Source organism: Phymastichus coffea, unplaced genomic scaffold, assembly GCF_024137745.1.
Source record: "Phymastichus coffea isolate CEN01 unplaced genomic scaffold, Cenicafe_Pcof_1.1 PCOF00002, whole genome shotgun sequence".
Taxonomy (NCBI): domain Eukaryota; kingdom Metazoa; phylum Arthropoda; class Insecta; order Hymenoptera; family Eulophidae; genus Phymastichus; species Phymastichus coffea.
Window position 1 is genome coordinate 9,117,517 of NW_026706813.1, and position 12,680 is coordinate 9,130,196.

The 12,680-nt window shown below is 37.9% G+C and overlaps 1 protein-coding gene across 1 annotated transcript in view; it reads left to right on the forward strand.

The window, feature by feature from the left end:
* LOC131663209 (neuroglobin-like) overlaps positions 1 to 12,680 on the forward strand; it is a 506,796-nt gene that overhangs the window by 420,519 nt on the left and 73,597 nt on the right. The window lies entirely within an intron of this gene.

Sequence of the window (12,680 nt, forward strand, 5' to 3'; positions counted from 1 at the left end):
CCTGTCCTTTTGTCCATAAGAAAGGTAGAAATAGCAACGACAGTAGATAGAATTGAATACACATATCGGTTAGTGCAAAAGAAGGGAAAAAAAATATAGTAGGATAGTCCTGAAAATATATGTAATCACATGTAAAGAACGAAAACAAAAATACAGATTCGTCATAGAAGGGGAAAAGAAAGAAAAATTAAATAGGAGCAAAAAGAAGAGAAGAAAGGAATTTCAACATGTATAATAGTGCGACTAATATTGATTAATAAATACATAATAAAATTAAAACAAAATATATATGCTATAGTTTTAATTTAAGCTTGTCTACATGCTTTCTAATTCTTTTACCATTTGGCAATTCCAAAATAACATTTTTGTGTCCTAGTATTTCAATAATTTTAAGAGGGTTCTTATAGTAACTATCTGCCTTGCCTACGCGGGGCTCGTTTAAGACCCAGGCATAATCGCCTTTCTTACCCTTAAACATGTTTATTTTACTGTCATATCGTTTTTTAGATCGTACTTTCGCAGTTATTTGGTTCGTACCGGCAGCTAATTTTAGTTCCGATAATCTATTAACGAGGTCTATTAAGTACTGATTATAAGTACGCAGTTTTTCTTCTCGCGGTACCATCATTGGGAATCGAGTTATTCGTCCGTATACAAGTTCATGAGGCGTATAGCCCGTTGCAGCATGAACGCTGGTATTATAAGTAAAGACTGCGAATGGAACCAACCTGTCCCAATCATCGAAGTTTTCTGAATAAGTCCTCATAAAGTCCATAAGAGGGGCATGGCTACGTTCCAATGACCCGTTCGTTTGAGGCCTATATGCGGACGTAGTAAGGTGGTTTACTTTAAAGAGGTGTAACAAAGATTCAACTATATCCGACAAGAAGCTCGTCCCTCGATCTGAGAGAATAGCCCTAGGGGCTCCGAATTGACATATCAGATGTCTAGCGAGCGCGTCGGCTATAGTAGTCGCCTTTAAATCCTTTATGGGTACAATGATTACGTATTTCGTTAGGTGGCATTGCATTGTCAATAAATGACAATTACCACGAGGTGTCGTCCTCAGCTTGCCTACCGTGTCTATTGAGACCTTGTCAAAAGCTTCTATAGGAGTATCGGTGACAATCATCGGTTCATGGGTTTTATGTCTGTCTATTTTCTTTTCTAGACATTTCGGACATTTCCTAACATAGTCCAGTACATCATTTCTCATGCCCTGCCAGTAATATCGGGCCCTTATTTTCTGATAAGTTTGGTTTACTCCCTTATGACCTCCTATTAAACTATCATGTAACGTTTTAATGATATTTGTTCTCTCTTCTTTGGGAGGCAGAGTCGTTTTCCCGTAACATACGGTAACCGTTATCGGACTACCTTCAAAGGCTCCGATCAATAGTTCCATTAACAAACCTGGTCCCAAATCATCTGCGTAATCACCTTTCCTAGATATACGGAAGCTATTAACCTTATCACGAATTAAGAGCTTCTTTAAATTAGCCAATCCGACCTTAATAGTTTCTACGCTCGTTGAGTTATAATATTTGTCCTTTACCACTACGGAGTATATCTTATGTTTTTTATAATTTGTCGTCAAAATTTGTCCAATCTTAGGTTTTTTATTTTTCATATTACGTAGGTCAATAGCGCCTATCTCGCTTAATAATCTGGCTATTGCCGTAGTATTATCACAATCCCGTGAAATTAGATGTACTATGTTGTCTCTCTGGTAAGTTAAGCATTGTTGAGAGTTTCTCACATTATTTTGCAAAACGAAATACCCAGGACCCAAAAGGGTTTCGCTATCTTCTGTATTTGAGGAGCTAGGATTTTTATAATCACTAGATCTTTTATACTGACTTATGGGTCCCTTTGCGTTAGGCAGGATGAAAAAGAAGTCATCATCTATGGGAGCCTTCGAAAAATTCAATTCGACCGGGGATTGTGTAGTCTCGGTATTTACACTTTCCTTTTCTTCCGGTATTTCTTCGAGTCCCTTAAATTTAATACCCGTTTGTCCCTTATTTAATGGGGTACTTCGGCTTTTAGGTTCACCAATTTTCACATTAGGTGTCACCGATAGTTTTCGTCTCTGCAAAGGGATTAGCTCATCCCTTTCGTTAGATTTTTCACGTTCACTGATATGAACAGAGTCGTTGTCTGACGTTATTGTATCGCTCTGAGGTTCAGAATTTCTTTGTTCTATTTCGGATTCCACAGCATGTTGCGACAATTCCACTAATTTTTTTATTCTTCTTTCCATTTCTTCGTCCGAGTTTTCGTCACTGTATGGATCCATTTCTCCTAGCACATTCTGTAATTCAGGATCTACTTCGTCCCCATCAGAGAAGTGGCTAATTTCGTACGGTTCTAAATCTCTATTGTCCCAATAAAACGTCACGTCTTCGGCACTACGATGCCGTCTCAAACTCTCCTCGAACCTAGCACACGATTCTGCAAGTTCATTTTGAGTTAGGTTGGTCACGAATTCCTTTTTGGTAGAATCGTGTTTATTGTCAAAGACGTCGTCGTCATTAGTACTGTCAGTGTTATTACTCGTTTGAGGTCCGTTCACTTCAATATCCAACGATCCATCACTTTCGTCAGATTGCGACGTTTGTTGTGTACTCGATTCAGTATTTTCAACTAATGTTTTGTCCTGTATATTTTGAGCTGAATCTTCTAACCTTTCGGTTTTCTCCTGTTCCCTTAATCCAGTCCGAGTAAAATCTGGGATCGGGGGTTCGCTTTCAGAACTCCCTTGTTTGCGTGTGTTAACGTCTGTTTCGTCTATACCCGTCGACGACATCATAGATCTCTGAAAAAATGTCGGGCTTTTAGTAGCGATCTTATCGGTTTCTACACTAGATTCGTCCGTTAGAGCCTCATAAGATCCTGCGGTGTCAACCTGACTCTGGATTTCTTGGACTCTCGGATGTTTTTTTATTTCAGGCGTCGTTAGAGGCGTATCTTTCCTCACCAGCGGCCTCCGGGAAATGTCAGTCCTAATTCCGCTTTCTCGGTTAGTCGAGGCATTACTCGAATTTTGGCCTTGCGGTATCTTCGGTCTAGTTCCCGAAGCTCGTGTCGTAGGATTCCTTTTATCCGTAGGCAATTTAGTCCCTGCCTTTGACCTTTGACCGGATGTACTAGGCTGTGGGTCGGCGGCAGTCGTCAGTGGAGCAGGATTTTTACTCCTCGTTCTCCCAGCTATCACACTATGTTCCAACTCTGGCTTTTGTTTGTTGGTTTTAGAGCCTAAAGGTCTACCTATCGGTCTAGGTTCGCCAGCAATCGAGTTTGCTCGTTTGCGCATTCTTTTCTTTTCTTCCTCTAACTTTTCTTTAGCGGCCTCTTGTTCTTTTGATTTGTCTTTCCACTTCTTGAACATCATTACCTGTATATTAGGTATATTGTCATTGAGATCCTGTTCGCACTTTTCTTTCTCTTTTAAATACTCGTTCAGGTCCACTGGGTTGCGGGAAAGTGAATCGGCATTGCAGTTCAATTTACCGGGTTTAAATTTGAAGGTGTATTGAAAATCGGTGAACTTGAACATCCACCTCATCAATCTTTGTCCCGGGTCTTTACGGTTGTGCATATAATTCAATGGCTCGTGGTCGGCTATTAGGGTGAATTTCTTGCACATCAGGTATGGGCGGAATTGATTCATGGCATATAAACATGAAATGCATTCCTTTTCTGTCGTCGTATAATTTCTTTCTGATTTGTTTAATAATCTCGATAGATATGCCACCGGGCGCTCCACACCATCTACTTCCTGCGATAGGATAGCCCCTACAGCATAGTCCGAAGCATCGGTAGTCAGAGTGAAAGGTTTCTCGAAATCGGGGAATGTCAGTATGGGAGCTTTACATAGGAGTTCTTTTAGTGTATTGAAAGCTTCTTCTTGTTCGGGCCCCCATTCGTATTCTCTGTCCTTTTTAGTTAGGTCACTCAGTGGTTTCGCTATTTTCGAGTAATCTTTAATAAAACGTCGATAGTAGCCTGATAGTCCCAAAAAGGATCGGATACTTTTTACACCGGTTGGACGTGGAAAGTCCATGACCGCAGAGACCAGTTTTGGGTCCGGTTCCACGCCTCGTTTGCTAATTATATGTCCTAGGAATTTGACTTCTCTACGCAAGAATTCTACTTTGTCCGGCTGTAGGACCAGTCCTGCATTAGACAATCTTTCGAATAGTTTTCTGACCTTTCTCTCGTGATCATCCAAGTCCTTTGCATAAACTATTATATCATCGAGATAAACTAGCATCTCGACGTTTAGCAATCCTCTTAGTAAATGGTCCATCATTCGTTGAAACGTAGTCGGGGCGTTCACCAAACCCTCGGGCATACGTATATACTGAAAATGTCCACGTAAAGTAGAAAATGCAGTTTTAGCTTTGTCCTCGGCTTTCAAAGGAATTTGTTGGAAGCCATTTGCAAGATCGAATGTTGAAAAATAGGTACAGCCTCCTAGCTGGTCTAAAATATCTGCGATGTTAGGGAGAGGATAAGCGTCTCCAATAGTTCTACTGTTCAATTCACGGAAGTCTATCACAATTCGCCAACGTGGTTTGCCATCGCTTCCAGCTTTCTTCGGTACAATCCATAAAGGAGAATTATAAGGGGAATTTGACTCCTCTATAATTCCATCCTTAAGTCGTTTCGTAATTTGTTCTTCTATAAACTGCTTATGAGCCGGTGGGTGTCGATATTGTTTAGTGTTAATGGGTACATTGTTTTCCAGATGAATTTCATGTTCAATAATACTTGTACATGGTAACGGCTCACCTGGCAGTAAAAATACATTTGGGTATTGTTTTATCAAGCGTTTAATACTTCTGTATTCGTTTCGTGCCAAATGTCCTGTTCTCAATAGTTTAAGTAGCCTCTTATATTTTTGTTTGAGTTGTATTTCAGCATTCCGTGGAGTAGTGCATTCGCTTTCACTTTCCGAAGGCGAACTACCCTCGGGATTTATATGCTCGAATGGCAGTATGATCCTCGGGTCCACTTCTATTGTCACGTCTTTATCAAAATGAGTATTAACAGCCATAATTTTACAAGTTCCATTTTGGTTTGTTACTACTCCTTGTCCCATATATACTCGATCGTCTCCTACGTTGATTCGGGGGAGATAACCTTCCACTAGATTTGTCTGTACCAAGTTTATTTGGATAACTTGGCGCGACCTTGCAGGTATCTTATATTTTACCTTGCTATGGTTGATGTTCACATCATTTACATTAATTTCAGAAGAATCGGTCTCCCCTTCATAAGGAGGTATTTTACCTTCTTTCAGCATTTCTTGGTACTTGATGGGGTACATAGCGATAAGATCGTTACGTAGATTGTTTATTGGAACATTCTCTGGCAGGAACGGCACTGGGTTCATCACATCGCTGTTTAACATTAAGGCATCGTTGTGATAAGATATCACAGCCCTTGTAGTTTTCAGAAATGCTCTTCCCAACATTCCGTCTTCTTGTATTGGAAAATTATCCCAAACAATATGAAATTTAGTACTTCGTCCATTTATGCTTAGCATAACAGTCCCCAACGTTGGTACTGTATGAGCTGTAATGCCACTAAGCGAAGTAGCTTCCCTCGGATTAAAAGTCGTTGTCCACCTCAGAGTCTTAAATTTAATTATATTTACTGAAGCGCCATTGTCTACCATAAATACTGTCCATTTTTGATTAGTTTCAGGTATACAGAACCTTACTCTCGTCGGCTCATGGATCTCACAATCTCCATCGCCAGATCCCCGATTCGCGGCAATGCAGACGCCTGGTCCTCCATACTGGTAGCCAGGGGTTTCTGTAATACTGTCATTACAGGTGCCGGTGGCATTCCCTCTTTCTGACTCGGCTGGTCTGCCAGTTGTGCCAGAACTGCCTTGGCTTCCTCGATCATTGTTTGTGTCGGTTTTGCGAGGCTCGTCACCTTGATGTCGGGACGAGCCGTTTGCGAGTTTAAAGGCTCAGCATTCGTCGGTTGGTTATACGGCGGATTCGGTCTTAATTCTCGTTGGTATTGTCCAATTTGTTTCAACTGGCCGTTTTGTCCTTGGGGCGATCCAAGTCTCGGTTGATCATAACTAATCGTGCCATACCGTCTCCCTGTAGGATACAGATAAGTGTCTGTATCCGGATTGTATAGTCTTCCGTTATTTTGTTCATACGAGCGGCCTTGCGAGTTTTGGAATCTCGGGCTCCAATTCCCAGTCCTAGGCTGATATTGCCTCTGTCCTTGAAATCTATTATGTTGAGAGTTACTTCCAGAGTAGCCTCCGTTATTGAAGTACTGATTATTATTGTTTTGATAGTTATTACCGTTCTCTGGATTTTGTTGAAATTGCCTCTGTTGGTACTGGTTCTTTTGGATGTAGAGTTGTTGAAATTCAGCGGGCAATTCTTCGAATTCAATGAGCAATTGTTCTTCTGATTCCAATCCCTGCTCTTGCACGTAAGCAACGTCCAAATTTTTGTTGAAACCAGTCCATTTGTTAGCATCAAATTTAGGTTTCATATTATTTCGAGCCTCAATTCTCAAGGCTTCTTTATAAGCATCGCTCAAACAAGTAGGGCATTTGACATCCACTAAGTCCCCTATTTCTTTAGGTAGACCGTTTACAAATATTTTTACTACGGCTGACTTCAATGGTGTCAACATAATCTCGTTAAATTGTGCTCCCAGTTCGTCTTTTAATGCGTGTTCTGCACAATTCAACAATATATTTATTCGGTCATGGAAATCTCCGACAGTATCGCCCTGTTTCATTCTTAACGCATGTAATCTTGCATCGTAATAAGCAAAATCCTTACACGGTGCAAATCTTTCCTTTAAAGCTTTCGTTAATTCTTCCGCAGTATTAACGGTTTTTCCATACAAACAGTCCCTAGCCGGTCCCCTTAATTTTGCTATAACGGCCTTTACATAATTCGGTCTTTGGGCGACAGGTACTGTGGCAGATCCATTTTTTATATCCTGAATAAAATCTTTTAATGGGAGATTCTTTCCGTCGAACTCCGGGATTCCTAGCAAGGAGTTTTGTAGAGCAAAACTCGCTGATGCCGATTGCAGCATAACTAGAGTTGCTTGTTGCTGTTCTTGCGCCTGCTGTTGCGCTGCTGCTACCGCCGCAGGGTCCATTTCGTTTTATTAAGTAACGCTAATGTGTCAGTCTTATTCCTGACTTCTACGCTAATCGCATAATATTATCTTCTTATTTCGGAGACGGTATAGTGAGTATATAATAAAATTTTAAAATAATAAAATTAAATATTAAAAATTATAGTATAATTAACTTAATCAATTAAATTAGAATAATTAATTTTTAATTAATTAAATCAATTAATAAATAATCTAATCAATTAAAATCAATTTAAATTAATTAAATTATTTAAATATTAAATATAGTATAAATATATTATTATTATAATCATACGCCCTATTTGGTAAATAATATTTTTTTTTTTTATATATATATTTTTTTTATATTAAGTGTTAATAATTAATTAATTAGGAGCGCCAAAACAGCAAAGAAACCACGCTCTGCTACCATTTATTATGTGTATCCTAATAGACACACATGTTGTTAGTGTCTTTCCAGCAAACGAGCGACACTATAACTCGATGTGGTGTATTGCTGCATACATGAGACCCCGCTCACTTAACGCTCGCTAGTTAATTATTAAATATATTTTAATCGTATAAGTATATTTATAAAAAAAAATCAAATAACTGGAATATATATATGTATATAGGGGTTCTTTATAAAGTTCGAATTAAAGTTTACTCGGAAATTTTAGCAGCTTGGAACCGAGCTTGTCGAAATATCATAGAAAATCATACGGTTTATCCTGTACACATGCATATCATGTTATCCGGGGACGTGCTTAATTTCTAAATACTTAGTCAGCGTAGGCTATAACGCTATGTAATTGAGAAGATCGCGTTACTCTGGCGCGACCGGTATTTATGATAATAAACGGAAACAGTCGCGAAAGCAAAATACCGAAGCCAATATAATTAAAAATTTAACGAACGCATACACGTCTACATATATACATATGTATATATATATATACAGGGTGAGTCATTTTAATTTCCCCAGTCTAATAACTTTTGAAACAAGCAAATTACGCAAAAATGTTTCAGACCAAAGTTGTAGGGGTTCAAGGGGGACATCTAGGGGTGACTTTGAAATTGACCTTGAGCTTGACCTTGACGGTTTTCTCAAGGTCATTTCTATTTTTTTAATGGAAACCCCTATTTCTGATCTCAGGATCAGAAAGAGCGGGAAATTTTACGTTCAAGTATCTATTTAGTTTTTTTTCATAAGAACATAAACAATATTTCAGTTTTTACTTAAGAAATTGAAGCCGCTTTCAAACATCAAAAGGTTTAACGAGCATCGAAGACCTTTGTCGTACTTCTATTCTCAATGTGAAGCAAAGGTCAAATTCTTGAAAATTCTCTTATTTTTGTTACATTTCGAGGCGAAGCTTTTATCGCATATGACCGTTGTTAAATAAACTTCCAAAGAATAAGGGACTGGCCATGTACTAACGATGCTGATGTTTAAGATCATAAACTTCCTATCTTTAGCACTACCCAGGAACAACGACGTGGACGTAATAGGATTATGTTCCCTCTGGGGTGCTTTATTAACGTGAATCCCCTTGCCTCTCACGATTCGGGGTGCTTTATTAACGTGAATCCCCTTGCCTCTCACGATTTGGGGTGCTTTATTAATGTGAGTCCCCTTGCCTCTCACAATTCGTGATGAAACTAGAATAAACTTATTTCCTATCGGTTTTGCTCGAAATTATTACCATTTACGTCGATGCATTGCCTGAGCCTCTGTTCGAAGCTTTCAATAGTGCGCAGTAAGATATCTCTAGAGATTTGTCTACATGCAACTCTAATCCTTTCTATCATATTCTCCCTTGTTGTGGGCGCTTCGGCGAACACAGTATTTTTTAAGTATCCCCAAAGGAAGAAATCTGGGGAAGTTAAGTCCGGTGATCGTGCAGGCCAAGCAACTGGACCACCTCTTCCAATCCACCTTTGTTGGAAATTTCTATTTAAAGACTCTCGTACAATTAAAGCGAAATGCGGTCCTGCACCGTCCAGTTGTATCCACATTCGACGTCTAGTCTCAAGATCTACGTCTTCAAGTAAAAGTGGGAGATGATCCCTTAAAAGTTCTAAAATAGCATTGCCGTTGACGTTTTCTTCAAAAAAGAATGGCCCGATGAGATGACCATTAACTATTCCACACCATACATTTACACTCCAACGATGTTGATTATCGACTGGTCTGTACCAGTGAGGATTCTGATCAGACCAATAATGACTGTTGTGACGATTCAATTGGCCAGTACTATGAAACGTAGCTTTATCAGAAAAAAGGACATAATTAAAAAAATTCGGATCCTGCAAAATCATCTGTAGAGCCCACCGACAGAAATTTACTCTGTTTCTCATATCATTAGCGTTTAATGCTTGCGTTAAGGTAATATGATACGGATGATATCTATTACTTCTTAAAATTCTAATAACGGTTCTTTGAGGTATTCCTGTTTCTCTCTCTATTTGTCGGCTGCTGATATGAGGATTTAGGTGAACCAATCCTAAGACAACCAAAACCCTAGCATCTCTATCATCATACTCATGTCTTGGTCGACTTCTTCGTAGATGCCCTCGCCATCACGGGGAAAAAGCGACTGTGCGTTATGGACGACACAGTCGAAGGCGCACCGCGCTATAAAATAGCACAATTTTTTCCCGTTGGTCACAACGACGATGACGACGACGATGACAATAACGAGAACTAAGCGTCAGTTTTTTTTACAAATGTATATGTATAAGTTCTTTTTTATATTTTTGTATTTTTATATAATAAATGATTACACAGTCCGACAAGATTTTTGCACAAGCAAACCATATATGGTTCCATGAAGAATTTTTGGCGCTGAAACCGAATCCGGCCTCAGAGTTTCTCCAATACGTCAGGCTTTTAAGATATCCTAACCTAAAAGTGCGAAAATAACGATTTTTGCCTTTATTGGAGGTTATGTAGCACTACGATATTCTCTATACACAAAAAACTATAAACGACGTCTTAAAGTAGCAGCCTAGCCCTTTCAAATGCCGTTGAGTTTGCTTAAATAGCTTATTATTTCTTTGAGATATTGTATTTTAAAGTTTTTCGATTTCATAAATATTGTTCCTCTCAGAACATACAGCTTTAAAAGTTCCGACGTCGAATTTTATGTCAAACGACTTCAATCAACTACTGTTCTGCAAGAAAATTAAGATATATACCATAGACAGGCTAACCTACCTTTAACCTAGATTATATCATTCCCACAAATCCTTACAACCCTTAAAAACCACCCCTGCCAACCCTCAAACAGGCTAACCTACCTACGATAAATCTGGGTAGAGCGAGTTTAATCGACTGCTTTTCTATGAGGAACCTAAGATCTCAACCACAGATAGGCTTATCTGTTGTCTCCTTGATGTACTCTATCCTCAGAAATCCCTACAACCCTCAGAAACCCCCTCTACCAATCCCCAAGCAAACTAACCTACCTAACCCTTGGTAGAGCGAGTTTAATCAACTGCTTTTCTGTAAAAAAATGAATATCTCATTGACATCGTCTCTGATATACCCCTCCTCAGGTAGGGGTGGTTTATAAGGGCTGTAAGGGTTCGTGGGGATAACGTAATTTAGGTTGAAATTGGGTTAGCCTGTCCATGGTATATATCTTAATTTTGTTGTAGAACAGTAATTGATTAAAGACGCTTGACACAAAATTCGACGTCGAAACGTTCAAAGCTATATGTTCTGAAAGGTACAATATTCATGAAATGAAAAACTTTGAAATTTAATATCTCAAAGAAAAAATAAGCAAACTGAGCAAACTCAACGGCATTTAAAAGAACTAGACTGCTTCTTTAATATGTCGTTTGTAGTTTTTTACGTGTAGATAATGTCGTGGTGCTACATAACCTCAAATATAGGTAAAAATCGCTATTTTCACATTTTTGGATTAAGATATCTCAAAATCCTGACGTGCTGGAGCAATTCTGAGGCCAGATTTAGTTTCAGCGCCAAAAATTCTTTGGGAAAACATATATGGTTTGCTTGTGCAAAAAATTAAGGTATTTTTGTAGTACTGTGTTATTAATAACATCTCTCTTTATTTCAGCGATCATATACACACGTACACACACACACACACACGCACGCACACACGTAGACTTTGAACAGTAAAAAATAATTGGTAATATACCAATTATAATAAATATATGTATAATATTTATTATAATTAGTATCTTTATTAAATTTATTATTATTTGTATATTTACAAATAATAATAAATTTAATAAATTTAAATTTATTAAATTTAAATTTAATAAATTTAATAAATTGCGCTTGCCCCCCCCCCCCCATATCAATAGTGTAGCCAATATACAGGGTGTTCCAGACCACCCGTACACCCCCTCTAGAATCAAAAATAATGGATTAATCAAAAACTGCTTCAGACAAACGTTGCTGGGCTTCGAGGGGGACATATCCGTACGACCTTGGCTTTGACCTTGGAGGTCATGTTCAAGGTCATTTCAAGGTCCACTTTGTTTTTTTAAATAGGAACCCCCATTTTTGACCCCGGATTCGGAAAGAGCGGGAAATTTTACGTCCAAAACGGTATTTTTAAATTTTTTTTCATGGCCTTGAGAAGGTCGATTTAAGGTCAAATGCTTGAAAAACTGCCTAAAAGCGTTTTTTTAATTTTTAAGATATCGAAAAATGACCTCTACAAAATTTGTTCAGAATAGAGTGGGCCACCCAATGCACCAAAAACCTTTGACCTTTAACCTCATTTTGAAGGTCATTTCAAGGTCGAAGTGTTTTTTGTAATGGAAACCCCTCTTTTTGACCCCGGATTCGCACATAGCGCGAAATCCGACGTTTGGATAAGGTATTGTGTTGAGTTTATTACACTTTTACATTTATTACACTTGCGTTGTCAAGCACATTTCACGCCCTTATCTCTTTTGTATTCAGTAACATTTAGTTTCATGCTTGAAAAAAATCAAAAGTATTATAGACGAAATAAAAAAAATCTAAAGTATACTACATAGTACGTAAAACAATTCTATTGTTTGCAATGCTTATCATACATAAATATTAATTAACAAGTAAAAATAAAACTTCATTTATGTTGATTTTCCGCAATTTAATAATATATTCAAATACAATAACGTAATAGATTTCGAAGTGTTAGCTATATTGGTATTGGTGGGCAGCATATCCAGTTAGTTTTTATTATTTCTATTTTACATAATTCAATTGCGCCCGATAATTTAATTTTCATTATTATTTAATATATTTAATATATTTGTTCATAATTTTCGTATGATAAACAGATTTGTTATTTTGACTGTTTTTCAGCGCTTTTGACTGTTCTTTAATTGATAAATTTTGTAATGATGGAAAGAAGGGAAATAGTGATAGATGGAAAATCACTTAATTTTAATTTTATTCAGTAACGTTTCGTTAGCACATGCGAGGTGTGTTCAAAAAATAACGAGAATTTTCGTTTTATGAAAAAAATATTTATTTATTCATCTACATTAATGTTGTCGCCTTCAAA